The following is a 26,296-nucleotide window of genomic DNA, read 5'->3' as shown; positions in this document are numbered from 1 at the left end:
GGTTTGGACAATTTTAGAGATTAAGCAGATTCTTTGAATGCACTTGCACAATTTGTCTTTAATGCTTTTTGTGAAGCTATCTTTACATGCTTTAATTTATTTGTCTGTGAAACATTCTTTTGAAAGAATTCAAATTTGACATCAATTACTGAATTCTGGAAATTAAAATCTTGAGGCTTTGTCTTAGCAAGTTCATCACACACTGAAAAGATGTTTTTGCAGTAATAAGAAAATTGTCTTGCAATGTTAACAGGAAACTAGCCCTGGAGCAAGTGCATAGGTAACTCTTTCAAATTCATTCTGTACAGTATATACTTAAAAGAACTCTAAAATCCAAAACTAGGTTCAAAAACAGATAGGACACTAAACTTACCGTATGTCACCTGGGCCAGTGGCGCAACGGATAACGCGTCTGACTACGGATCAGAAGATTGTAGGTTCGATTCCTACCTGGCTCGTCTTCGTTGCCGTGATCGTATAGTGGTTAGTACTCTGCGTTGTGGCCGCAGCAACCCCGGTTCGAATCCGGGTCACGGCATTTAGTGTTTTTTTTCTTGCTCATAAGTCGCTTTCTTACTTAAAGGTTTGGACAATTGTAGAAATTAAGCAGATTCTTTGAATGCCCTTGCACAATTTGTCTTTAATGCTTTTTGTGAAGCTATCTTTACATGCTTTGATTTATTTGTCTGTGAAACATTCTTTTGAAAGAATTCAAATTTGACATCGATTCCTGAATTCTGGAAATTAAAATCTTGAGGCTTTGTCTTAGCAAGTTCATCACACACTGAAAAGATGTTTTTGCAGTAATAAGAAAATTGTCTTGCAATGTTAACAGGAAACTAGCCCTGGAGCAAGTGCATAGGTAACTCTTTCAAATTCATTCTGTACAGTATATACTTAAAAGAACTCTAAAATCCAAAACTAGGTTCAAAAACAGATAGGACACTAAACTTACCGTATGTCACCTCGGGCAGTGGCGCAACGGATAACGCATCTGACTACGGATCAGAAGATTGTAGGTTCGATTCCTACCTGGCTCGTCTTCGTTGCCGTGATCGTATAGTGGTTAGTACTCTGCGTTGTGGCCGCAGCAACCCCGGTTCGAATCCGGGTCACGGCATTTAGTGTTTTTTTTCTTGCTCATAAGTCGCTTTCTTACTTAAAGGTTTGGACAATTGTAGAAATTAAGCAGATTCTTTGAATGCCCTTGCACAATTTGTCTTTAATGCTTTTTGTGAAGCTATCTTTACATGCTTTGATTTATTTGTCTGTGAAACATTCTTTTGAAAGAATTAAAATTTGACATCGATTACTGAATTCTGGAAATTAAAATCTTGAGACTTTGTCTTAGCAAGTTCATCACACACTGAAAAGATGTTTTTGCAGTAATAAGAAAATTGTCTTGCAATGTTAACAGGAAACTAGCCCTGGAGCAAGTGCATAGGTAACTCTTTCAAATTCATTCTGTACAGTATATACTTAAAAGAACTCTAAAATCCAAAACTAGGTTCAAAAACAGATAGGACACTAAACTTACCGTATGTCACCTGGGCCAGTGGCGCAACGGATAACGCATCTGACTACGGATCAGAAGATTGTAGGTTCGATTCCTACCTGGCTCGTCTTCGTTGCCGTGATCGTATAGTGGTTAGTACTCTGCGTTGTGGCCGCAGCAACCCCGGTTCGAATCCGGGTCACGGCATTTAGTGTTTTTTTTCTTGCTCATAAGTCGCTTTCTTACTTAAAGGTTTGGACAATTGTAGAAATTAAGCAGATTCTTTGAATGCCCTTGCACAATTTGTCTTTAATGCTTTTTGTGAAGCTATCTTTACATGCTTTGATTTATTTGTCTTTGAAACATTCTTTTGAAAGAATTCAAATTTGACATCAATTACTGAATTCTGGAAATTAAAATCTTGAGGCTTTGTCTTAGCAAGTTCATCACACACTGAAAAGATGTTTTTGCAGTAATAAGAAAATTGTCTTGCAATGTTAACAGGAAACTAGCCCTGGAGCAAGTGCATAGGTAACTCTTTCAAATTCATTCTGTACAGTATATACTTAAAAGAACTCTAAAATCCAAAACTAGGTTCAAAAACAGATAGGACACTAAACTTACTGTATGTCACCTGGGCCAGTGGCGCAACGGATAACGCGTGTGACTACAGATCAGAAGATTGTAGCATCGATTCCTACCTGGCTCGTCTTCGTTGCCTTGATCGTATAGTGGTTAGTACTCTGCGTTGTGGCCACAGCAACCCCGGTTCGAATCCGGGTCACGGCATTTAGTGTTTTTTTTCTTGCTCATAAGTCGCTTTCTTACTTAAAGGTTTGGACAATTGTAGAAATTAAGCAGATTCTTTGAATGCCCTTGCACAATTTGTCTTTAATGCTTTTTGTGAAGCTATCTTTACATGCTTTGATTTATTTGTCTCTGAAACATTCTTTTGAAAGAATTCAAATTTGACATCGATTCCTGAATTCTGGAAATTAAAATCTTGAGGCTTAGCAAGTTCATCACACACTGAAAAGATGTTTTTGCAGTAATAAGAAAATTGTCTTGCAATGTTAACAGGAAACTAGCCCTGGAGCAAGTGCATAGGTAACTCTTTCAAATTCATTCTGTACAGTATATACTTAAAAGAACTCTAAAATCCAAAACTAGGTTCAAAAACAGATAGGACACTAAACTTACCGTATGTCACCTGGGCCAGTGGCGCAACGGATAACGCGTCTGACTACGGATCAGAAGATTGTAGGTTCGATTCCTACCTGGCTCGTCTTCGTTGCCGTGATCGTATAGTGGTTAGTACTCTGCGTTGTGGCCGCAGCAACCCCGGTTCGAATCCGGGTCACGGCATTTAGTGTTTTTTTTCTTGCTCATAAGTCGCTTTCTTACTTAAAGGTTTGGACAATTGTAGAAATTAAGCAGATTCTTTGAATGCCCTTGCACAATTTGTCTTTAATGCTTTTTGTGAAGCTATCTTTACATGCTTTGATTTATTTGTCTCTGAAACATTCTTTTGAAAGAATTCAAATTTGACATCGATTCCTGAATTCTGGAAATTAAAATCTTGAGGCTTAGCAAGTTCATCACACACTGAAAAGATGTTTTTGCAGTAATAAGAAAATTGTCTTGCAATGTTAACAGGAAACTAGCCCTGGAGCAAGTGCATAGGTAACTCTTTCAAATTCATTCTGTACAGTATATACTTAAAAGAACTCTAAAATCCAAAACTAGGTTCAAAAACAGATAGGACACTAAACTTACCGTATGTCACCTGGGGCAGTGGCGCAACGGATAACGCATCTGACTACGGATCAGAAGATTGTAGGTTCGATTCCTACCTGGCTCGTCTTCGTTGCCGTGATCGTATAGTGGTTAGTACTCTGCGTTGTGGCCGCAGCAACCCCGGTTCGAATCCGGGTCACGGCATTTAGTGTTTTTTTTCTTGCTCATAAGTCGCTTTCTTACTTAAAGGTTTGGACAATTGTAGAAATTAAGCAGATTCTTTGAATGCCCTTGCACAATTTGTCTTTAATGCTTTTTGTGAAGCTATCTTTACATGCTTTGATTTATTTGTCTTTGAAACATTCTTTTGAAAGAATTCAAATTTGACATCAATTACTGAATTCTGGAAATTAAAATCTTGAGGCTTTGTCTTAGCAAGTTCATCACACACTGAAAAGATGTTTTTGCAGTAATAAGAAAATTGTCTTGCAATGTTAACAGGAAACTAGCCCTGGAGCAAGTGCATAGGTAACTCTTTCAAATTCATTCTGTACAGTATATACTTAAAAGAACTCTAAAATCCAAAACTAGGTTCAAAAACAGATAGGACACTAAACTTACTGTATGTCACCTGGGCCAGTGGCGCAACGGATAACGCGTGTGACTACAGATCAGAAGATTGTAGCATCGATTCCTACCTGGCTCGTCTTCGTTGCCTTGATCGTATAGTGGTTAGTACTCTGCGTTGTGGCCACAGCAACCCCGGTTCGAATCCGGGTCACGGCATTTAGTGTTTTTTTTCTTGCTCATAAGTCGCTTTCTTACTTAAAGGTTTGGACAATTGTAGAAATTAAGCAGATTCTTTGAATGCCCTTGCACAATTTGTCTTTAATGCTTTTTGTGAAGCTATCTTTACATGCTTTGATTTATTTGTCTCTGAAACATTCTTTTGAAAGAATTCAAATTTGACATCGATTCCTGAATTCTGGAAATTAAAATCTTGAGGCTTAGCAAGTTCATCACACACTGAAAAGATGTTTTTGCAGTAATAAGAAAATTGTCTTGCAATGTTAACAGGAAACTAGCCCTGGAGCAAGTGCATAGGTAACTCTTTCAAATTCATTCTGTACAGTATATACTTAAAAGAACTCTAAAATCCAAAACTAGGTTCAAAAACAGATAGGACACTAAACTTACCGTATGTCACCTGGGCCAGTGGCGCAACGGATAACGCGTCTGACTACAGATCAGAAGATTGTAGGTTCGATTCCTACCTGGCTCGTCTTCGTTGCCGTGATCGTATAGTGGTTAGTACTCTGCGTTGTGGCCGCAGCAACCCCGGTTCGAATCCGGGTCACGGCATTTAGTGTTTTTTTTCTTGCTCATAAGTCGCTTTCTTACTTAAAGGTTTGGACAATTGTAGAAATTAAGCAGATTCTTTGAATGCCCTTGCACAATTTGTCTTTAATGCTTTTTGTGAAGCTATCTTTACATGCTTTGATTTATTTGTCTCTGAAACATTCTTTTGAAAGAATTCAAATTTGACATCGATTCCTGAATTCTGGAAATTAAAATCTTGAGGCTTAGCAAGTTCATCACACACTGAAAAGATGTTTTTGCAGTAATAAGAAAATTGTCTTGCAATGTTAACAGGAAACTAGCCCTGGAGCAAGTGCATAGGTAACTCTTTCAAATTCATTCTGTACAGTATATACTTAAAAGAACTCTAAAATCCAAAACTAGGTTCAAAAACAGATAGGACACTAAACTTACCGTATGTCACCTGGGGCAGTGGCGCAACGGATAACGCATCTGACTACGGATCAGAAGATTGTAGGTTCGATTCCTACCTGGCTCGTCTTCGTTGCCGTGATCGTATAGTGGTTAGTACTCTGCGTTGTGGCCGCAGCAACCCCGGTTCGAATCCGGGTCACGGCATTTAGTGTGTTTTTTTCTTGCTCATAAGTCGCTTTCTTACTTAAAGGTTTGGACAATTGTAGAAATTAAGCAGATTCTTTGAATGCCCTTGCACAATTTGTCTTTAATGCTTTTTGTGAAGCTATCTTTACATGCTTTGATTTATTTGTATGTGAAACATTCTTTTGAAAGAATTAAAATTTGACATCGATTACTGAATTCTGGAAATTAAAATCTTGAGACTTTGTCTTAGCAAGTTCATCACACACTGAAAAGATGTTTTTGCAGTAATAAGAAAATTGTCTTGCAATGTTAACAGGAAACTAGCCCTGGAGCAAGTGCATAGGTAACTCTTTCAAATTCATTCTGTACAGTATATACTAAAAAGAACTCTAAAATCCAAAACTAGATTCAAAAACAGATAGGACACTAAACTTACCATATGTCACCTGGGCCAGTGGCGCAACGGATAACGCGTCTGACTACGGATCAGAAGATTGTAGATTCGATTCCTACCTGGCTCGTCTTCGTTGCCGTGATCGTATAGTGGTTAGTACTCTGCGTTGTGGCCGCAGCAACCCCGGTTCGAATCCGGGTCACGGCATTTAGTGTTTTTTTTCTTGCTCATAAGTCGCTTTCTTACTTAAAGGTTTGGACAATTGTAGAAATTAAGCAGATTCTTTGAATGCCCTTGCACAATTTGTCTTTAATGCTTTTTGTGAAGCTATCTTTACATGCTTTGATTTATTTGTCTCTGAAACATTCTTTTGAAAGAATTCAAATTTGACATCGATTCCTGAATTCTGGAAATTAAAATCTTGAGGCTTAGCAAGTTCATCACACACTGAAAAGATGTTTTTGCAGTAATAAGAAAATTGTCTTGCAATGTTAACAGGAAACTAGCCCTGGAGCAAGTGCATAGGTAACTCTTTTAAATTCATTCTGTACAGTATATACTTAAAAGAACTCTAAAATCCAAAACTAGGTTCAAAAACAGATAGGACACTAAACTTACCGTATGTCACCTGGGCCAGTGGCGCAACGGATAACGCGTCTGACTACGGATCAGAAGATTGTAGCATCGATTCCTACCTGGCTCGTCTTCGTTGCCTTGATCGTATAGTGGTTAGTACTCTGCGTTGTGGCCGCAGCAACCCCGGTTCGAATCCGGGTCACGGCATTTAGTGTTTTTTTTCTTGCTCATAAGTCGCTTTCTTACTTAAAGGTTTGGACAATTGTAGAAATTAAGCAGATTCTTTGAATGCCCTTGCACAATTTGTCTTTAATGCTTTTTGTGAAGCTATCTTTACATGCTTTGATTTATTTGTCTCTGAAACATTCTTTTGAAAGAATTCAAATTTGACATCGATTCCTGAATTCTGGAAATTAAAATCTTGAGGCTTAGCAAGTTCATCACACACTGAAAAGATGTTTTTGCAGTAATAAGAAAATTGTCTTGCAATGTTAACAGGAAACTAGCCCTGGAGCAAGTGCATAGGTAACTCTTTCAAATTCATTCTGTACAGTATATACTTAAAAGAACTCTAAAATCCAAAACTAGGTTCAAAAACAGATAGGACACTAAACTTACCGTATGTCACCTGGGCCAGTGGCGCAACGGATAACGCGTCTGACTACGGATCAGAAGATTGTAGGTTCGATTCCTACCTGGCTCGTCTTCGTTGCCGTGATGGTATAGTGGTTAGTACTCTGCGTTGTGGCCGCAGCAACCCCGGTTCGAATCCGGGTCACGGCATTTAGTGTTTTTTTTCTTGCTCATAAGTCGCTTTCTTACTTAAAGGTTTGGACAATTGTAGAAATTAAGCAGATTCTTTGAATGCCCTTGCACAATTTGTCTTTAATGCTTTTTGTGAAGCTATCTTTACATGCTTTGATTTATTTGTCTGTGAAACATTCTTTTGAAAGAATTCAAATTTGACATCGATTCCTGAATTCTGGAAATTAAAATCTTGAGGCTTTGTCTTAGCAAGTTCATCACACACTGAAAAGATGTTTTTGCAGTAATAAGAAAATTGTCTTGCAATGTTAACAGGAAACTAGCCCTGGAGCAAGTGCATAGGTAACTCTTTCAAATTCATTCTGTACAGTATATACTAAAAAGAACTCTAAAATCCAAAACTAGATTCAAAAACAGATAGGACACTAAACTTACCATATGTCACCTGGGCCAGTGGCGCAACGGATAACGCGTCTGACTACGGATCAGAAGATTGTAGATTCGATTCCTACCTGGCTCGTCTTCGTTGCCGTGATCGTATAGTGGTTAGTACTCTGCGTTGTGGCCGCAGCAACCCTGGTTCGAATCCGGGTTACGGCATTTTGTGTTTTTTTTCCTGCTGAAAGGTCGCTTTCTTACTTCAAGGTTTGGACAATTTTAGAGATTAAGCAGATTCTTTGAATGCACTTGCACAATTTGTCTTTAATGCTTTTTGTGAAGCTATCTTTACATGCTTTGATTTATTTGTCTGTGAAACATTCTTTTGAAAGAATTCAAATTTGACATCAATTACTGAATTCTGGAAATTAAAATCTTGAGGCTTTGTCTTAGCAAGTTCATCACACACTGAAAAGATGTTTTTGCAGTAATAAGAAAATTGTCTTGCAATGTTAACAGGAAACTAGCCCTGGAGCAAGTGCATAGGTAACTCTTTCAAATTCATTCTGTACAGTATATACTTAAAAGAACTCTAAAATCCAAAACTAGATTCAAAAACAGATAGGACACTAAACTTACCGTATGTCACCTGGGCCAGTGGCGCAACGGATAACGCGTCTGACTACGGATCAGAAGATTGTAGGTTCGATTCCTACCTGGCTCGTCTTCGTTGCCGTGATCGTATAGTGGTTAGTACTCTGCGTTGTGGCCGCAGCAACCCCGGTTCGAATCCGGGTCACGGCATTTAGTGTTTTTTTTCTTGCTCATAAGTCGCTTTCTTACTTAAAGGTTTGGACAATTGTAGAAATTAAGCAGATTCTTTGAATGCCCTTACACAATTTGTCTTTAATGCTTTTTGTGAAGCTATCTTTACATGCTTTGATTTATTTGTCTGTGAAACATTCTTTTGAAAGAATTCAAATTTGACATCGATTCCTGAATTCTGGAAATTAAAATCTTGAGGCTTTGTCTTAGCAAGTTCATCACACACTGAAAAGATGTTTTTGCAGTAATAAGAAAATTGTCTTGCAATGTTAACAGGAAACTAGCCCTGGAGCAAGTGCATAGGTAACTCTTTCAAATTCATTCTGTACAGTATATATTAAAAGAACTCTAAAATCCAAAACTAGATTCAAAAACAGATAGGACACTAAACTTACCCTATGTCACCTGGGCCAGTGGCGCAACGGATAACGCGTCTGACTACGGATCAGAAGATTGTAGGTTCGATTCCTACCTGGCTTGTCTTCGTTGCCGTGATCGTATAGTGGTTAGTACTCTGCGTTGTGGCCGCAGCAACCTCTGTTCGAATCCGGGTCACGGCATTTAGTGTTTTTTTTCCTGCTGAAAGGTCGCTTTCTTACTTCAAGGTTTGGACAATTTTAGAAATTAAGCAGATTCTTTGAATGCACTTGCACAATTTGTCTTTAATGCTTTTTGTGAAGCTATCTTTACATGCTTTGATTTATTTGTCTGTGAAACATTCTTTTGAAAGAATTCAAATTTGACATCAATTACTGAATTCTGGAAATTAAAATCTTGAGGCTTTGTCTTAGCAAGTTCATCACACACTGAAAAGATGTTTTTGCAGTAATAAGAAAATTGTCTTGCAATGTTAACAGGAAACTAGCCCTGGAGCAAGTGCATAGGTAACTCTTTCAAATTCATTCTGTACAGTATATACTAAAAAGAACTCTAAAATCCAAAACTAGATTCAAAAACAGATAGGACACTAAACTTACCATATGTCACCTGGGCCAGTGGCGCAACGGATAACGCGTCTGACTACGGATCAGAAGATTGTAGATTCGATTCCTACCTGGCTCGTCTTCGTTGCCGTGATCGTATAGTGGTTAGTACTCTGCGTTGTGGCCGCAGCAACCCTGGTTCGAATCCTGGTTACGGCATTTTGTGTTTTTTTTCCTGCTGAAAGGTCGCTTTCTTGCTTCAAGGTTTGGACAATTTTAGAGATTAAGCAGATTCTTTGAATGCACTTGCACAATTTGTCTTTAATGCTTTTTGTGAAGCTATCTTTACATGCTTTGATTTATTTGTCTGTGAAACATTCTTTTGAAAGAATTCAAATTTGACATCAATTACTGAATTCTGGAAATTAAAATCTTGAGGCTTTGTCTTAGCAAGTTCATCACACACTGAAAAGATGTTTTTGCAGTAATAAGAAAATTGTCTTGCAATGTTAACAGGAAACTAGCCCTGGAGCAAGTGCATAGGTAACTCTTTCAAATTCATTCTGTACAGTATATACTTAAAAGAACTCTAAAATTTAAAACTAGGTTCAAAAACAGATAGGACACTAAACTTACCGTATGTCACCTGGGCCAGTGGCGCAACGGATAACGCGTCTGACTACGGATCAGAAGATTGTAGGTTCGATTCCTACCTGGCTCGTCTTCGTTGCCGTGATCGTATAGTGGTTAGTACTCTGCGTTGTGGCCGCAGCAACCCCGGTTCGAATCCGGGTCACGGCATTTAGTGTTTTTTTTCTTGCTCATAAGTCGCTTTCTTACTTAAAGGTTTGGACAATTGTAGAAATTAAGCAGATTCTTTGAATGCCCTTGCACAATTTGTCTTTAATGCTTTTTGTGAAGCTATCTTTACATGCTTTGATTTATTTGTCTGTGAAACATTCTTTTGAAAGAATTCAAATTTGACATCGATTCCTGAATTCTGGAAATTAAAATCTTGAGGCTTTGTCTTAGCAAGTTCATCACACACTGAAAAGATGTTTTTGCAGTAATAAGAAAATTGTCTTGCAATGTTAACAGGAAACTAGCCCTGGAGCAAGTGCATAGGTAACTCTTTCAAATTCATTCTGTACAGTATATATTAAAAGAACTCTAAAATCCAAAACTAGATTCAAAAACAGATAGGACACTAAACTTACATTATGTCACCTGGGCCAGTGGCGCAACGGATAACGCGTCTGACTACGGATCAGAAGATTGTAGGTTCGATTCCTACCTGGCTCGTCTTCGTTGCCGTGATCGTATAGTGGTTAGTACTCTGCGTTGTGGCCGCAGCAACCCCGGTTCGAATCCGGGTCACGGCATTTAGTGTTTTTTTTCCTGCTGAAAGGTCGCTTTCTTACTTCAAGGTTTGGACAATTTTAGAGATTAAGCAGATTCTTTGAATGCACTTGCACAATTTGTCTTTAATGCTTTTTGTGAAGCTATCTTTACATGCTTTGATTTATTTGTCTGTGAAACATTCTTTTGAAAGAATTCAAATTTGACATCAATTACTGAATTCTGGAAATTAAAATCTTGAGGCTTTGTCTTAGCAAGTTCATCACACACTGAAAAGATGTTTTTGCAGTAATAAGAAAATTGTCTTGCAATGTTAACAGGAAACTAGCCCTGGAGCAAGTGCATAGGTAACTCTTTCAAATTCATTCTGTACAGTATATACTTAAAAGAACTCTAAAATCCAAAACTAGGTTCAAAAACAGATAGGACACTAAACTTACCGTATGTCACCTGGGCCAGTGGCGCAACGGATAACGCGTCTGACTACGGATCAGAAGATTGTAGGTTCGATTCCTACCTGGCTCGTCTTCGTTGCCGTGATCGTATAGTGGTTAGTACTCTGCGTTGTGGCCGCAGCAACCCCGGTTCGAATCCGGGTCACGGCATTTAGTGTTTTTTTTCTTGCTCATAAGTCGCTTTCTTACTTAAAGGTTTGGACATATGTAGAAATTAAGCAGATTCTTTGAATGCCCTTGCACAATTTGTCTTTAATGCTTTTTGTGAAGCAATCTTTACATGCTTTGATTTATTTGTCTGTGAAACATTCTTTTGAAAGAATTCAAATTTGACATCGATTCCTGAATTCTGGAAATTAAAATCTTGAGGCTTTGTCTTAGCAAGTTCATCACACACTGAAAAGATGTTTTTGCAGTAAAAAGGAAAATTGTCTTGCAATGTTAACAGGAAACTAGCCCTGGAGCAAGTGCATAGGTAACTCTTTCAAATTCATTCTGTACAGTATATACTTAAAAGAACTCTAAAATCCAAAACTAGGTTCAAAAACAGATAGGACACTAAACTTACCGTATGTCACCTGGGCCAGTGGCGCAACGGATAACGCGTCTGACTACGGATCAGAAGATTGTAGGTTCGATTTCTACCTGGTTCGTCTTCGTTGCCGTGATCGTATAGTGGTTAGTACTCTGCGTTGTGGCCGCAGCAACCCCGGTTCGAATCCGGGTCACGGCATTTAGTGTTTTTTTTCTTGCTCATAAGTCGCTTTCTTACTTAAAGGTTTGGACAATTGTAGAAATTAAGCAGATTCTTTGAATGCCCTTGCACAATTTGTCTTTAATGCTTTTTGTGAAGCTATCTTTACATGCTTTGATTTATTTGTCTTTAAAACATTCTTTTGAAAGAATTCAAATTTGACATCAATTACTGAATTCTGGAAATTAAAATCTTGAGGCTTTGTCTTAGCAAGTTCATCACACACTGAAAAGATGTTTTTGCAGTAATAAGAAAATTGTCTTGCAATGTTAACAGGAAACTAGCCCTGGAGCAAGTGCATAGGTAACTCTTTCAAATTCATTCTGTACAGTATATACTTAAAAGAACTCTAAAATCCAAAACTAGGTTCAAAAACAGATAGGACCCTAAACTTACCGTATGTCACCTGGGCCAGTGGCGCAACGGATAACGCGTCTGACTACGGATCAGAAGATTTTAGGTTCGATTCCTACCTGGCTCGTCTTCGTTGCCGTGATCGTATAGTGGTTAGTACTCTGCATTGTGGCCGCAGCAACCCCGGGTCACGGCATTTAGTGTTTTTTTTCCTGCTCATAAGTCGCTTTCTTACTTAAAGGTTTGGACAATTGTAGAAATTAAGCAGATTCTTTGAATGCCCTTGCACAATTTGTCTTTAATGCTTTTTGTGAAGCAATCTTTACATGCTTTGATTTATTTGTCTGTGAAACATTCTTTTGAAAGAATTCAAATTTGACATCGATTCCTGAATTCTGGAAATTAAAATCTTGAGGCTTTGTCTTAGCAAGTTCATCACACACTGAAAAGATGTTTTTGCAGTAATAAGAAAATTTGCTTGCAGTCAGATCCGTGCAGGCTGCATGGTGTAAAAAAAAATAGAAAAAATAAATAAATAAAAAAAAAAACGGCGTGGGGTCCCCCCCACAGCCGAAACCAGCACCAGGCTAAAGGAGCCGGGGCTGGTTCCCAAAATACGGGGGACAAAATGAGTAGGGGTCCCCCGTATTTTAAGAACCAGCCCCAGGCACAACCAGCCGGCAGGGTAATGTCACAGCCGGGGGACACTTATAATTTAAGGTCCCGCGGCCAAAACATTCTCCCTACCGACCAGTCAGCCTGGCCAGGGGCCCTGGGGGAGTGGGGACCCCCCCAATGAAGGGGTCCCCCCCCTCCAGGACTTACCTGACCAGGCTGAAGCCTGGTACTGTCCCCGATGCCCCTGGGCGGTGGGCATCGGGCTGATTAAGTGTAAAAAAAAGATTAAACTATTGTTTTTTACTGTGGCACTACAAGTGCCAGCAAGCCTCCCCAGCAAGCTGGGACTTGGAGAACCACAAGTCCCAGCCTGCTGGGCATTAAAGGGCCCGCTGGCACTTGTAGTTCTACAGTTAAAAAAATAGTGCACAAAACACACTGACACACTTTTAAAATAAAACTTTATTACACACAAAGCCCACACATACTAATACTTACCTATCTTCTTCCCATAGGTCGCCCTGATGTCCTGTGTCGGCGTCTTCTGGTCCTGTGTCGTCTTCTTCCTCCATGTCGACCGTCGCTGTCGCCGTCCGGATCCGACGAAATCCATTTGGGAAGCTGTGGAAGGAAACCATACTCACCTGTCCCAGCGCGACGTAGTCCAGGTAAGGGTCTTTGCAAAAAAACAAAACGAACACCCGAATCCAGACCGGACTGACGGAGACGCACGGTGTTTGTTTACATCGTGCGGCTCCGCCTCCCGAATGCCGCTATTGGCCGCCTTGCGGCCTAGCGGCTCCTGATTGGCCGCTAGGCCGCAAGGCGGCCAATAGCGGCATTCGGGAGGCGGAGCCGCACGATGTAAACACCGTGCGTCTCCGTCAGTCCGGTCTGGTTTCGGGGTGTTCGTTTTGTTTTTTTGCAAAGACCCTTACCTGGACTACGTCGCGCTGGGACAGGTGAGTATGGTTTCCTTCCACAGCTTCCCAAATGGATTTCGTCGGATCCGGACGGCGACAGCGACGGTCGACATGGAGGAAGAAGACGACACAGGACCAGAAGACGCCGACACAGGACATCAGGGCGACCTATGGGAAGAAGATAGGTAAGTATCAGTATGTGTGGGCTTTGTGTGTAATAAAGTTTTATTTTAAAAGTGTGTCAGTGTGTTTTGTGCACTATTTTTTTAACTGTAGAACTACAAGTGCCAGCGGGCCCTTTAATGCCCAGCAGGCTGGGACTTGTGGTTCTCCAAGTCCCAGCTTGCTGGGGAGGCTTGCTGGCACTTGTAGTGCCACAGTAAAAAACAATAGGTTCATCTTTTTTTTTTACACCATTTATCAGCTCGATGCCCACCGCCCAGGGGCATCGAGGACAGCACCAGGCTTCAGCCTGGTCAGGTAAGTCCTGGAGGGGGGGGACCCCTTCATTGGGGGGGTCCCCACTCCCCTAGGGCCCCTGGCCAGGCTGACTGGTCGGTAGGGAGAATGTTTTGGCCGCGGGACCTTATATTATAAGTGTCCCCCGGCTGTGGCATTACCCTGCCGGCTGGTTGTGCCTGGGGCTGGTTCTTAAAATACGGGGGACCCCTACTCATTTTGTCCCCCGTATTTTGGGAACCAGCCCCGGACCTGGAGCCTGGGGCTGGTTGTTAAAAATCGGGGAACCCCTATTTGTCGGGTTCCCTGATTTTTAATTCCCGGCCCCGGCTCCTTTAGCCTGGTGCTGGTTTCGGCTGTGGGGGGGACCCCACGCCGTTTTTTTTTTTATTTATTTATTTTTCTATTTTTTTACACTGTAGCCTGCACGGATCTGACTGATCCGTGCAGGCTAAAACGCAAATAGAACAGGAAAATGGTGTTCTATTTTCCTGTCGTATTTGCGTGGGTGTTTCACACCACTAAGCAGCCGTATTGTCAGTACGGCTGCTTAGTAAATCAGAAACCACCATTCTTTTGAATGGTGATTTCTGTCGTATCCTATCGATGGTGTAGGGCATTCGTATTTGTAACTACAAATACGAATGTTCCATCTTTAGGACTACGAATTGTTGTATTTTTGGGATTGTAAATCCCGAAAATACAAATTTGTAAAAAAAAGGTGTATTTCTCCCTACGAATACACCTTTTTTCTACGAATCCATTTTGGTAAATGTCCCCCTTACTTTATGTTTCTATCACAAGTGCACTACAAGGTATCTTTGTTCTTCAAACATCAATAGCAGTAAGTAGCAGATCGGTACATATGGAGTGTAACTTACTTTTTATTTCTGACCCGAGTTCCCATAAAGGTATCTTTGAAATCATGGTCCAGTCTTCAAAGTACGGTCACAAGAATTTATTCACAGAATACACACACGGTTAAAAAACAGAAGGGGATCCGGGGCGCTGCTGCGGGATGGAAAGTTCTAGTCTCTGGCGCTGCAGACGCTAAGACAGATAGAGCCGCAGACGGTTCCCGTTCACCTTCTTTGACGCGCTGGAATGAGGTGAGCCAGCAAGCAGTACTGACGTCAACGCGTTTCGGATTCCTCCTTTTTCAAGACGTACTGCTGTCCTTCTCAGTTTCTGATTTATACTAGACGGCAGAGTCACATGATCATGTTTCCACCTCTCATGTGTCACACCTGTAACCTATGGGACCCGGCTCTTATATATAACGGCATGTCACCACAATACTATTGTAAACAATGTACAATAAATATAACATGCTAATAGTACATAAAATACATATATAAAATAGATAAAAAACATCAAACGAGCCAAAGCATCGATTTCGTGAAAACATCGATACATAAGTTAATACATTTAAAAAGTATCACAATTTATAAATAAGATAAAATCATCTTATATTCATACATTATAGTAATATAGAGCCGGGTATCAAAAAAGACAGACAAACATAAAAACAAGGTATTAATAACAAGTTTATGAGAAAAACAACCTAAAAAGTAAAATCATGTTAAATGAACCATTTATATTCGAAATCTACATTTAAACCTCTGGGGACTAGCGTTTTGAGCTCGAATATGGTCTTCATATTAATGATTATTAAAGAGAAAAATAATAAATTAAAAACTACAGAAAAAGAAGTGGAGGATCTTTTCACTCTGATTAAACCATATGCTAAATCTGCCGAATATAAAGAATTAGAGAAAAATATCATGGCCAAAATAGATAAAAATGAGAAAGAATTAAAAAATAAAAAATATAAAAAATATCAAAGAGATAAAAAAGACTATGAAACAGGGGATCACTATAAGTGGAAAGAAAATACCATCTCGACAGATTCGGAACCCCAACCTAAACGAAAACAGGGTGGGAATACTATAGAACAGAATCAGATGCAAAATACCCCACATAGAAAATTTGATAAATTTAAACCTAAACCTCTACTATTTATTAACAGGGGTAACGTAAAAAACCATATGTATAATCGGGAAGAAACTAGGTCATGGGAATACAAAGACACTCCTAATTATAATAACTATTGGGAGGAAAACAATGGAGGTGAGAACTTCCATCATCCTAACCAAAGATATATAAGACCAGCCCACCAAAATCAAAGGTATATTAGACCAAACAATCGTTTCCCCAAAACTCACAAAAATTATCACAAAAATAACGGGTGGAGAAATAAACGTAATGAAGGAGAGAACATGCCCAATAATTACCATGATGAAAAAGAAAAAAGACATGACACTCACCATCATTTTTTACACAAAAGTTGGAGGAGAACCAACTTCAACTAAAATCCAAATCTTTTACTAGAAACAAAAGAGGTAAAAGGGGCGGGTCTAATCTAAATTTGTCAAAAAAACAACATGATAAAAACAAAAATAAAATATCCATGTCTAGCATGGTTGGAGAGAATCCAACAGAGGAAACTGTGATGACAGGTGAAAACGATAGTAAAAAATCTAATAAAACCAGTATATTTAACCTGAGCGATTATACCCTGACGAAGGAAGAAGAGAGTATCCTTGAAAAAGGGCTCAAATTCTCCCCCTCCAACCATACAAACGAATATGAGGTCTTCACTGACCTACAAAAATTTATAAGAAATCTTACGTTAAAAAATTATTTTTCTGATACAGAAGAAAACAACTCTTCCATCAATATGGTAGAGGAACAGGTCAAGGTATTTAGGAAAAAATCGATCTTCTTCCCCAGATTTAAAAAAGGATGTTTCATAGATGTCTTTGAAAATTTAGTAAAGGAGGATTTAGAAAAAGTCTCCCTTAAGAAAATAAACAGCCCTAATCTTACAAAATCCCAAAGAATGGCCATAGATAGTTTGAAAAATAACAACCAAATTATTATAAAGACGGCCGATAAGGGCGGAGGGATAGTCATCCTCAATAGGGATGACTATCACGCAGAAGTTATGAGACAACTTTTGGATTTGACCACATATAAAAAACTATGTTCAGATCCATCTGTTAAAACACACAAAAAAAATGGAGATATTTATTCAGTTATATTTATCACAGGATGTTATTACGGAAAAGGAAACTGAGTATTTAAACGTTGAGAATCCCTCAATTCCAGTGATCTACATTCTGCCTAAGATCCATAAATCTGCCACTAAACCACCAGGCAGACCAATTGTAGCCAGTATTGGATCCATTACTTCCAATTTGTTGTGAAATTTGGATAATAAGATCCAACCAATAGTAAAAACTACCAAATCTTATGCCAAAGACACCATCTCGGTACTGAATAAAATCAAGACTATCCAGTGGGAACCCCATTTCCAATTGTAAAATCCCTCTATACCATCATACGACATACAGATGGTATAGAGGCAGTAAAATACTTTTTGGAGAAAAATATCACCAATGAGAAACTTGTCAATTTTATTACAGAAGGGATAGAACTCGTACTAACAAACAATTTATTTTGGTACGAGGGAGAGTTCTTTTTGCAGGTAGCGGGTTCTGCAATGGGTGCCAAGCTGGCACCAGGGTATGCCAACCTGTTCATGGCTCATTGGGAGGATTAGCGGGTATGGGCAGGGCATCCCTGGGTTGCAAGCTTGGCCCTATGGACCCACTATATAGACGATATCCTGTTCATCTGGAGTGGGGATAATGAATCTCTACAGGATTTTTGTCAGTATTTAAACAATAATCAGTATAATATCGAACTCACATATACTGCCAGTAGCTCAGAGATAAACTTTCTGGACCTAACTATTTATGTTGAGAACGATGCTATAAAAAACTAAAACTTTGTCAAACCTACAGACTGTAACTCATACATAGGGTGCGATAGCAATCACCACAAAAATTGGACTCAAAGCATCCCTAAAAGTCAATTCCAACGTCTAAGACGGAATTGTACAGACTTGGAAGTATTTAACTCACAAGCCTGTACTATGAGAAACAATTTTTTGGAAAAAGGGTACAATCTGTCATTAGTAGACAAAGCTTTAGAAGAATATCAGACTTGTTCTAGAAATGATTTATTACAAGATAATCCAAAAAATAAAAATAAAGAGGAAAATGAAATAGCATTTATTACAAAATTCACATCACAGCACAAAGTGATAGAAAAAATAATTAATAAACATTGGAATATCTTGACAAAAGATCCCTTGTTGAACAAACATTTAGGACCTAGCCCAAAGTTTATATACAGAAGGGCGGACAATTTACGGAGCATGTTGGTGAAAAGTGCCTTACCAGTAGACAAAAGACCTTCACGGATTACATCGAAAGGCTTTTATAGATGTGGCCAATGCTCAATGTGTAAAGTATGTCATACAGAGAATAAAATCACTCATTACAGATCCTCTGTCACGGGACATGAATACACTATTAAGGATTTCATTACTTGCGGGACAAAAAACTTTATATATTTGTTGGAATGTGTATGTTGTACCCAATATGTGGGCAGAACGGGTAGAATGCTCAAAGAGAGATTAGGAGAACACATTTGTAACATTAAGAAAGGAAATGAATTACATAACGTATCTCTACATTTTAAAAAAGTACATGTATGTGATGTGAAGTTTATAAAAAAAAATTGTGGCATTAAGGTGTGTAACACAAACTGGAGGATCAAAAACACTGAACAAGATTTAGCCAAGTTGGAAATGAAGAACATATTTGAGCTCAAAACGCTAGTCCCCAGAGGTTTAAATGTAGATTTCGAATATAAATGGTTCATTTAACATGATGTTACTTTTTAGGTTGTTTTTCTCATAAACTTGTTATTAATACCTTGTTTTTAGGTTTGTCTGTCTTTTTTGATACCCGGCTCTATATTACCATAATGTATGAATATAAGATGATTTTATCTTATTTATAAATTGTGATACTTTTTAAATGTATTAACTTATGTATCGATGTTTTCACGAAATCGATGCTTTGGCTCGTTTGATGTTTTTTATCTATTTTATATATGTATTTTATGTACTATTAGCATGTTATATTTATTGTACATTGTTTACAATAGTAATGTGGTGACATGCCATTATATATAAGAGCCGGGTCCCATAGGTTACAGGTGTGACACATGAGAGGTGGAAACATGATCATGTGACTCCGCTGTCTAGTATAAATCAGAAACTGAGAAGAACAGCAGTACGTCTTGAAAAAGGAGGAATCCGAAACGCGTTGACGTCAGTACTGCTTGCTGGCTCACCTCATTCCAGCGCGTCAAAGAAGGTGAACGGGAACCGTCTGCGGCTCTATCTGTCTTAGCGTCTGCAGCGCCAGAGACTAGAACTTTCCATCCCGCAGAAGCGCCCCGGATCCCCTTCTGTTTTTTAACAGTGTGTGTATTCTGTGAATAAATTCTTGTGACCGTACTTTGGAGACTGGACCGTGATTTCAAAGATACCTTTATGGGAACTCAGGTCAGAAATAAAAAGTAAGTTACACTCCATATGTACCAATCTGCTACTTACTGCTATTGATGTTTGAAGAACAAAGATACCTTGTAGTGCACTCGTGATAGAAACATAAAGTAAGTGTCCATGAGATTGTACCTCCCTGCTAAAAGAAACTGTTACGTGAACTCGAGACAGAACAACAAAGTAAGTGTGGTTACTAGCCCACTGACAACATCAGCTGTGCTCTGATCTCCAGCTCACGATCAAGTTTCCACCAAAGCGCTGGTTATCCCTCCATTTGTGTTTGTCTAGTGTTTCCGTTGTTTGGAGGAATTGATGGCCTCCATGGGATAGTACTCAGCTGCTTCCTACTAGCGCTAGTTCCTTATCAAATTTTTGCCAGTATTGTGCTTACACATCATAGCTAAAATGAACATGTGTTTTTTTCTTGGGTTAAAGCTCAACTGCCAAGTACCGTATGGCTTTTAAAGGCGAGACAATCCCAAACACAGCACCTGAATTAGTATTAAAGGGGCAGATGTCACAGGTTTCAGGTATATATATATATATATATATATATATATATATATCTGTCAAAAATAAGGACAAGAGGGGCGCTCCATGGTGCATAAATGACAATTTAATAACAACATATAAAAACACAGTCCAGGAAAAGCAACACTGTACTCGTACCGAACCATGCAGCGCTGTGGGCTGGGTACCACAAGATATTTAAATTTTGAATGCCAGGCAAAGCTCCTTCCACCAAACGCCGGGCCACCGCTGGAAAACACGAACCACCACTGGGGATCACCATCAACAGGTGTCAGTGTATCGGGAACCACACGGGAACAGCTACGGAGGAGAGTGCCGGGCAGCAGCAGTTGGAGCAGACGTCACAGGCCCCGCCCTAACGCTTTTCGTAGTACAACTCCAAATTTGACTTATATATTGACCTCAACCTCTTCATCAGGAAGCTTACCCTTAAGCGCCATTTTTTAAAGAAATCGGATGCTGTAATTAGAAATTGGGACAGTGGTACTAGTCCTGATATTTCTCTTTCTGGTCTTATTTATTTATTTATTTATTTATTTGCAGTTTCTTATATAGCGCAGCAGATTCCGTTGCGCTTTACAATAGTGAATAGTAAATGGTCTTAAACTAAAATCGACCTATTATCCGGTCGAATCACGTGGCCCCTTTGTGGAGATGTTTTCTGATTTAGTTAAAAAATACATCGATGGTTTCAAAATTAATAACACAAAAAATTCTAAAAGTAATCTTACCAGGAGGGAGTCTGAAGCTTTGAGAGACCTTTCCAGTAATACGGAGATTGTCATTAAAAGTGAGGATAAGGGGGGTGGGGTAGTGGTCCTCAACAGAGAATTCTATGTCGAGGAAGCATATCGCCTGCTTGGGGACACAAAGTCCTACAGGAGATTGGAGACTGACCCCACCCCTTTATTCGTGAAAAACCTTGAAAGCCTCTTGAAAAAAGGTGTAGAGTCAGAAATCTTGAGCCTTGACGAATTGAAGTACTTGTACAATCCGTTGCATAATCTGGCAACATTCTATCACCTGCCCAAAATACATAAAGGGTTGGATTGACCTCCTGGTGGCAGGAGTTGGGTCCCTCACATCTAGAGTGTCTGAGTATGTGGATGCAGTTATTAAGAACTATGTACCCAAGCTTAAGTCATTTGTAAGGGACTCCACGCATATGCTTCAGTTGATCAAGGACCTCAAATGGGAAGAGGGATTGTGTTGGGCCAGTATAGATGTACAGTCCCTTTATACAGCGATCCCACATGAAGGTGGTATTGCCGCAATACAGGCAGTACTCTCTAGAGACCCATCCATATCTGAAATAGCTAAAGAATTCATTTGTGAATGTTTAAATTTTGTGTTAAAACACAATTATTTTGAATTTTTGGGGGACTGTTTTTTGCAGCAGTGGGGTACAGCTATGGGGATGATTTGCGCCCCAAGTCTTGCAAACCTTTATATGGGGGAGTGGGAAACCCAATTATTAGCAGGAGAATTGGGCCAAAATATTTTCTTCTTCCGTCGATATATCGACGATATTTTGATTATCTGGAGAGGCAATGAAACAACCTTCAACCAATTTATGATGGATATCAATATGAATTCTTACAACCTGGTTTTCACCTCCAATTTTCAAACTACCAGCATTGAATTTCTGGACCTTGTCCTTAGTGTGGAGAATTTCCCCATGTCATCTGATATAGAAACTCGCACATTTTTTAAGAGTGTTGATAGCAATAGCTATTTGGAATACGAGAGTTGCCATTTTAAGCCCTGGAAGAATAACATCCCCTACTCGCAATTTCTGCGATTGCGCAGAAATTGCACCAACCTAGACACCTTTGATGAACAATCTAAGGTTTATACTCAAAGGTTTAGAGTGAGGGGTTACCCCAAGGAAATTATTCAAACTGCTTTGGATAAGGCAAAAAACTCAGTGCGAGAGGAGATCCTCCAATATAAAGTAAAAGTTCAGACTATGGATAATAAAAAAGATTGCTTGTTTATTACTAAATATAACAGTGCCGAACGGGATATCTCTAAAACCCTAAAAAAGAACTGGCACATTTTGAAAAGAGATCCAATCCTTGGTCCACATCTTCATGATATGCCTAAAATTGTCTATACCCGGGCAAAAACCATCAAGGCCATTTTCTCTAAGAGCCAGTTGGAGGTGGTTAATCAGGGTGACAATGGTCCATCAAGTACAACTTTCTTGAGTCTGAAAGGCTGCTTTCCTTGTAGCCGATGTAAGGTTTGCCCTCTGGTCGAGAAAGGACCACTGTTTAAATCTCCTGATGGTGACCCCCATAAAGTTAAACAATTTGTAAATTGCAACTCGACCTATGTGGTCTATTTATTGATTTGTCCGTGTGGGCTCCAGTATGTAGGAAAGACTAAAAGATCTTTAAAGAACCGCATACTGGAGCACACACGCAATATCAAGCATGGATTGGTTAATCATAGTGTCCCGCGTCACTTCAAGAATGCCCACAATAGTGACCCCTCTGGTCTTAAGTTTAAAGGCATTGAAATCGTACTACCGCATAAAAGGGGCGGCGACAGAGACCGGACCCTCCTAAGACATGAAACGTTTTGGATCATAACCCTCAATACCCTTACCCCTATGGGTTTAAATGAGGGCTATGAAATGACCCCTTTTATTAATCGTTAATGCCATTTGTGTTATACAAATTAATAATGTATTTTCTTGGCCAGTCCTGTATATTAACCTTATTAGTCTCTTGTGTCCCCTGAAACTATCTTTTTGTCCACCTTAGTGTGGCTCTATGTATAAATCCATGATATCCTAATTATCTTAGGTTTTGACACCGATTGGTTGTCTATGGAGATTGCATAGTGTGTATGAATTCTTTCATTACATTTAGTGACTATCAAGTAATATGTCCTATGATGCGGCTTAGAATGGTCTGTAATAATAACAGACTCAATTCTTCCTCCTGTTTAATAATAATTACTTTTTCTCCTGTATTGAAACTGTTTCCCTGTTTATCTTAGTGTAGTTTGATTACATGTCAAATCTACAATATATTAATCGTCCCAGGTTTTGATAATATGTATACATATATTTTTTCTTTTGTCTCTGCATACTGCACATTATGTATCAATTTTTCCACTACAATTAGCGGTTATTAATTGATATGTTTTATGAAAATGTTCAAAATGGATTGTAATTGCAATTATAATTGATCCCTTTGTAAATTTATTGCATGTGCCTACGGTGACCATCCACTCTACAGCGTGCACCTTGTTTTCTAGTATAACCATCTGATATTTCCTTTTGGTTACTAAAGATAATATATACAAATAATTTTAATCCCCATGTTCAATATTTATATATACTTTTCATGTGGTGAAGGTTTGTGGATATTTTTTCCCTTCATTAATTCACATTTTATTGCTATACTGGGCTGTGTCCAGACAATTTACTTAGCAAAGCTCTCACACAGCTGATACAGGTTAAAAAACATAAACGCACTGATTGGTCACTGCTACTTAACCAGCGAGCCGTCAGTCACAGGCAACGCCCTCTGACGAAGTTGTACTATGAAACGCATTAGGGCGGGGCCTGTGACGTCTGCTCCAACTGCTGCCCGGCTCCCTCCTCCGTAGCTATTCCCGTGTGGTTCCCGATACACTGACACCTGTTGATGGTGATCCCCAGTGGTGGTTCGTGGTTTCCAGCGGTGCCCCGGCGTTTGGTGGAAGGAGCTTTGCCTGGCATTCAAAATTTGAATATCTTGTGGTACCCAGCCCACAGCGCTGCATGGTTCGGTACGAGTACAGTGTTGCTTTTCCTTGACCTTGTTTTTATATGTTGTTATTAAATTGTCATTTATGCACTATGGAGCGCCCCTCTTGTCCTTCTTTTTGACAGATTCTTTCCCCTCTCGTGAGTCCCGAGAGTTCAAAGAGGTGGCTGCTATTCATATAGCGGATATAGTGCACTAGCCCCAGGTGTACCCTGTTTGAGCTAGTCCATTGCTGGAGTGGTGCTAAGGAATCAGCGCCGCACGTCCATCACCTGCTTTTCCATATATAAATATATATATATATATATGTAGCCAGAGTCCCAGCACTCGCTCCAATAATCAATGTTGGTATAATCTTGCTCCGGTGCCTTCCCCAACTGCAAAACAGCTTGATATAGGACGATATGGGCCCTTATTCTGATCGGTGCGGCCGGATCCGAATATGTGGCCAGGACCGTGCGTGCGAAACCCCGCCTTCCATACGGATCGCCAACTCCGTCCGTACGCGGTAAGAAGCTGGCCGAACGGACCGCACGTGTATTTTTCACAGAATACGCCTCCTCCATCTCAGGGAACCTCCCCCATCATTCGATGGTCGCAGACCATCGAATGCAGGACCGAGTGGTCCACCAGCTCCCGCAACCTCAGACCACACGGACATTTTTCCGTGCAAAAGCAGAGATCTGGGCGGGCAGCTGACATCCGGCGATGTCAAATGTCCGCCCCCTACACGTGCGTCACGGCCGCATTACCATACGTACGCCCAACGTTTTCATGGGAACGCCCATGAAACGCGGGGCGTATGCATATGGTAATGAGCCCAAATAGCCCTTCACGCCCCTCTCCACCCCCTGTTCGGAGTGTTCACATTTCATGCAGGATTTGGCCGTACGCCCCGCTCGCACATGCGCAGAGACGCCTCTGCACATGCGCAGACACAAAACATCGGCGGAATGAACGCACGCGGATATTACCGCACCGATCAGAATAAGGGCCATAAAAACTTCTTTTGCGTTTAGAAAAAATTTTGTTTAATCCAACATGTTTCGAGCTCCACCACTCGTCATCAGGGACAACATTACAATGAATTCAAAACACATATATATACATACAATATCACCAGGCCCTTCCCCCCTCATCAAGTGTCTTACACTCCTCCAGCTGCCGGTGTTCAAACAACACGCCCCAAGCCGTTTCACAAAGAACACTGTGTACAGCCGGATGATGTGTGTGAAATTCCGGAGGTCGGGATGGGCTAACGTTCCCGATCCCCATAGTAATCTAAAAGACATAATATACACCAATTCTAAGTTGTATAAATGTTTAAACAATGTATCAGCAGTGTTTTGGTCATTTCATTACAATTTACATTATAACAGTATAAATTATACATATTTCAAAAAGGAGGCTTTTCATGTGGCATCATCCTATCATAAAAAACAATACAATCCTACATTTTCATTAAGACCCTGGGGAGAGATTGTATCTAACCGATGTATCCATCTACATTCGAGCTGAAGAAGCAGACGACCCCGATCCCCTCCAAGTTTAAGGGGAGGAACGTGGTCAATGATTTTTGAACGGAGACTAGCTGCTGTATGTCCGGCTGCCAACCAATGCTTGGCTACCGGTTGTTCTGCCACTCCACTGGCCAACGCCTGTCTTATGGGCAATCGATGGTAGGCCATTATTTCTCTCTGTTTTGCCCACGTATACCAATGCACAAGGACATGTTAAGGTGTAAATAATAAATTTGGACATACACGTCAATACATGCTGGATTTAAACACATTATTAGGTGCTAGCCACAACCCCTATTATTGTGCATAATAGAACCTTGATAATTTTCAGCTGCAGGCCCATTTAGACCTTAGGCCCTTATTCTGATCGGTGCGGAAATTCCCGCATGCGGACGGACCGCCGATGTTGATCGTCTGCGCATGTGCAGAGGTCACTCTGCGCATGTGCAGGCGATTTCGCCGCACGGATTCTTTATACGCCGCACAGGGGGCGTAGAGGGGCGTGAGGGGCTACTTAGCCTCATTACCCTATGCATACGCCCCCCGTTTCATGGGCGTTCCCATGCAAACGCGGGGCGTATGCATGGTAATGAGGCCGTGACGCGTGTGTACGGGGCGGGCATCTGACATCGCCGGATGTCAGCTGCCCGCCTCTATACATGATTTCACACGGACAAGTGTCCGTGTGGTCTTGTGTTGCGGGACCTGGTGGAGCGTGCGGCCCTGCATTCGATGTTCGGTGACCATCGAATGCAGGGGCTGCTCCCACCATGGAGGAGGCGTATCCCCGTCCAATTTCATGCGGATCGCCACATATCCGCATACGGACGGCAGGTGGCGATCCGTATGGAAGGCGGGGATTCGCCTGCACGGTTGCGGCCGCATATTCTGATCGGGCCGCACCGATCAGAATAAGGGCCTTAATCTGGCACTGTAGGGTATGGAAATTACCTGAAAATATCCACATATGACCTATAAACCCTGCTTTTGGAATACGGCAGGGAAAAGGATATTCATACATATGAAAGCACCATGTTCAAAATCCGGCGGATATACAGTAC

At 40.3% G+C, this 26,296-nt stretch overlaps 32 non-coding genes across 32 annotated transcripts; all 32 read left to right on the top strand.

The window, feature by feature from the left end:
* The first annotated feature begins 385 nt into the window (after positions 1–385).
* On the top strand, positions 386–458 carry TRNAR-ACG (transfer RNA arginine (anticodon ACG)). Its single transcript has one exon. It is a non-coding gene; the product is annotated as a tRNA-Arg (tRNA).
* Positions 459–466: 8 nt separating this feature from the next.
* On the top strand, positions 467–538 carry TRNAH-GUG (transfer RNA histidin (anticodon GUG)). The gene has a single exon. It is a non-coding gene; the product is annotated as a tRNA-His (tRNA).
* A 510-nt stretch (positions 539–1,048) lies between these two features.
* TRNAH-GUG (transfer RNA histidin (anticodon GUG)) lies at positions 1,049–1,120 on the top strand. Its single transcript has one exon. It is a non-coding gene; the product is annotated as a tRNA-His (tRNA).
* Positions 1,121–1,549: 429 nt separating this feature from the next.
* On the top strand, positions 1,550–1,622 carry TRNAR-ACG (transfer RNA arginine (anticodon ACG)). The gene has a single exon. It is a non-coding gene; the product is annotated as a tRNA-Arg (tRNA).
* An 8-nt stretch (positions 1,623–1,630) lies between these two features.
* On the top strand, positions 1,631–1,702 carry TRNAH-GUG (transfer RNA histidin (anticodon GUG)). The gene has a single exon. It is a non-coding gene; the product is annotated as a tRNA-His (tRNA).
* Positions 1,703–2,707: 1,005 nt separating this feature from the next.
* On the top strand, positions 2,708–2,780 carry TRNAR-ACG (transfer RNA arginine (anticodon ACG)). The gene has a single exon. It is a non-coding gene; the product is annotated as a tRNA-Arg (tRNA).
* Positions 2,781–2,788: 8 nt separating this feature from the next.
* Positions 2,789–2,860, top strand: TRNAH-GUG (transfer RNA histidin (anticodon GUG)). The gene has a single exon. It is a non-coding gene; the product is annotated as a tRNA-His (tRNA).
* Positions 2,861–3,283: 423 nt separating this feature from the next.
* TRNAR-ACG (transfer RNA arginine (anticodon ACG)) lies at positions 3,284–3,356 on the top strand. The gene has a single exon. It is a non-coding gene; the product is annotated as a tRNA-Arg (tRNA).
* Positions 3,357–3,364: 8 nt separating this feature from the next.
* On the top strand, positions 3,365–3,436 carry TRNAH-GUG (transfer RNA histidin (anticodon GUG)). Its single transcript has one exon. It is a non-coding gene; the product is annotated as a tRNA-His (tRNA).
* Positions 3,437–4,441: 1,005 nt separating this feature from the next.
* TRNAC-ACA (transfer RNA cysteine (anticodon ACA)) lies at positions 4,442–4,514 on the top strand. Its single transcript has one exon. It is a non-coding gene; the product is annotated as a tRNA-Cys (tRNA).
* Positions 4,515–4,522: 8 nt separating this feature from the next.
* Positions 4,523–4,594, top strand: TRNAH-GUG (transfer RNA histidin (anticodon GUG)). The gene has a single exon. It is a non-coding gene; the product is annotated as a tRNA-His (tRNA).
* Positions 4,595–5,017: 423 nt separating this feature from the next.
* TRNAR-ACG (transfer RNA arginine (anticodon ACG)) lies at positions 5,018–5,090 on the top strand. The gene has a single exon. It is a non-coding gene; the product is annotated as a tRNA-Arg (tRNA).
* An 8-nt stretch (positions 5,091–5,098) lies between these two features.
* TRNAH-GUG (transfer RNA histidin (anticodon GUG)) lies at positions 5,099–5,170 on the top strand. Its single transcript has one exon. It is a non-coding gene; the product is annotated as a tRNA-His (tRNA).
* Positions 5,171–5,600: 430 nt separating this feature from the next.
* On the top strand, positions 5,601–5,673 carry TRNAR-ACG (transfer RNA arginine (anticodon ACG)). The gene has a single exon. It is a non-coding gene; the product is annotated as a tRNA-Arg (tRNA).
* Positions 5,674–5,681: 8 nt separating this feature from the next.
* On the top strand, positions 5,682–5,753 carry TRNAH-GUG (transfer RNA histidin (anticodon GUG)). Its single transcript has one exon. It is a non-coding gene; the product is annotated as a tRNA-His (tRNA).
* Positions 5,754–6,752: 999 nt separating this feature from the next.
* On the top strand, positions 6,753–6,825 carry TRNAR-ACG (transfer RNA arginine (anticodon ACG)). Its single transcript has one exon. It is a non-coding gene; the product is annotated as a tRNA-Arg (tRNA).
* An 8-nt stretch (positions 6,826–6,833) lies between these two features.
* On the top strand, positions 6,834–6,905 carry TRNAH-GUG (transfer RNA histidin (anticodon GUG)). The gene has a single exon. It is a non-coding gene; the product is annotated as a tRNA-His (tRNA).
* Positions 6,906–7,334: 429 nt separating this feature from the next.
* Positions 7,335–7,407, top strand: TRNAR-ACG (transfer RNA arginine (anticodon ACG)). The gene has a single exon. It is a non-coding gene; the product is annotated as a tRNA-Arg (tRNA).
* An 8-nt stretch (positions 7,408–7,415) lies between these two features.
* Positions 7,416–7,487, top strand: TRNAH-GUG (transfer RNA histidin (anticodon GUG)). Its single transcript has one exon. It is a non-coding gene; the product is annotated as a tRNA-His (tRNA).
* Positions 7,488–7,916: 429 nt separating this feature from the next.
* TRNAR-ACG (transfer RNA arginine (anticodon ACG)) lies at positions 7,917–7,989 on the top strand. The gene has a single exon. It is a non-coding gene; the product is annotated as a tRNA-Arg (tRNA).
* An 8-nt stretch (positions 7,990–7,997) lies between these two features.
* On the top strand, positions 7,998–8,069 carry TRNAH-GUG (transfer RNA histidin (anticodon GUG)). The gene has a single exon. It is a non-coding gene; the product is annotated as a tRNA-His (tRNA).
* A 428-nt stretch (positions 8,070–8,497) lies between these two features.
* Positions 8,498–8,570, top strand: TRNAR-ACG (transfer RNA arginine (anticodon ACG)). The gene has a single exon. It is a non-coding gene; the product is annotated as a tRNA-Arg (tRNA).
* Positions 8,571–9,079: 509 nt separating this feature from the next.
* TRNAR-ACG (transfer RNA arginine (anticodon ACG)) lies at positions 9,080–9,152 on the top strand. The gene has a single exon. It is a non-coding gene; the product is annotated as a tRNA-Arg (tRNA).
* A 509-nt stretch (positions 9,153–9,661) lies between these two features.
* Positions 9,662–9,734, top strand: TRNAR-ACG (transfer RNA arginine (anticodon ACG)). The gene has a single exon. It is a non-coding gene; the product is annotated as a tRNA-Arg (tRNA).
* An 8-nt stretch (positions 9,735–9,742) lies between these two features.
* Positions 9,743–9,814, top strand: TRNAH-GUG (transfer RNA histidin (anticodon GUG)). The gene has a single exon. It is a non-coding gene; the product is annotated as a tRNA-His (tRNA).
* A 428-nt stretch (positions 9,815–10,242) lies between these two features.
* Positions 10,243–10,315, top strand: TRNAR-ACG (transfer RNA arginine (anticodon ACG)). Its single transcript has one exon. It is a non-coding gene; the product is annotated as a tRNA-Arg (tRNA).
* Positions 10,316–10,323: 8 nt separating this feature from the next.
* TRNAH-GUG (transfer RNA histidin (anticodon GUG)) lies at positions 10,324–10,395 on the top strand. Its single transcript has one exon. It is a non-coding gene; the product is annotated as a tRNA-His (tRNA).
* Positions 10,396–10,824: 429 nt separating this feature from the next.
* Positions 10,825–10,897, top strand: TRNAR-ACG (transfer RNA arginine (anticodon ACG)). Its single transcript has one exon. It is a non-coding gene; the product is annotated as a tRNA-Arg (tRNA).
* An 8-nt stretch (positions 10,898–10,905) lies between these two features.
* On the top strand, positions 10,906–10,977 carry TRNAH-GUG (transfer RNA histidin (anticodon GUG)). Its single transcript has one exon. It is a non-coding gene; the product is annotated as a tRNA-His (tRNA).
* Positions 10,978–11,407: 430 nt separating this feature from the next.
* TRNAR-ACG (transfer RNA arginine (anticodon ACG)) lies at positions 11,408–11,480 on the top strand. The gene has a single exon. It is a non-coding gene; the product is annotated as a tRNA-Arg (tRNA).
* Positions 11,481–11,488: 8 nt separating this feature from the next.
* TRNAH-GUG (transfer RNA histidin (anticodon GUG)) lies at positions 11,489–11,560 on the top strand. Its single transcript has one exon. It is a non-coding gene; the product is annotated as a tRNA-His (tRNA).
* Positions 11,561–11,989: 429 nt separating this feature from the next.
* Positions 11,990–12,062, top strand: TRNAR-ACG (transfer RNA arginine (anticodon ACG)). The gene has a single exon. It is a non-coding gene; the product is annotated as a tRNA-Arg (tRNA).
* The last annotated feature ends 14,234 nt before the right edge of the window (positions 12,063–26,296 follow it).

Source organism: Crinia signifera, chromosome 4 (genome assembly GCF_055691185.1).
Source record: "Crinia signifera chromosome 4, ASM5569118v1, whole genome shotgun sequence".
In the NCBI taxonomy this organism is placed as follows: domain Eukaryota; kingdom Metazoa; phylum Chordata; class Amphibia; order Anura; family Myobatrachidae; genus Crinia; species Crinia signifera.
Note: the sequence above shows the minus strand (reverse complement) of the source record. Positions and strands in the feature narration are given on the sequence as shown.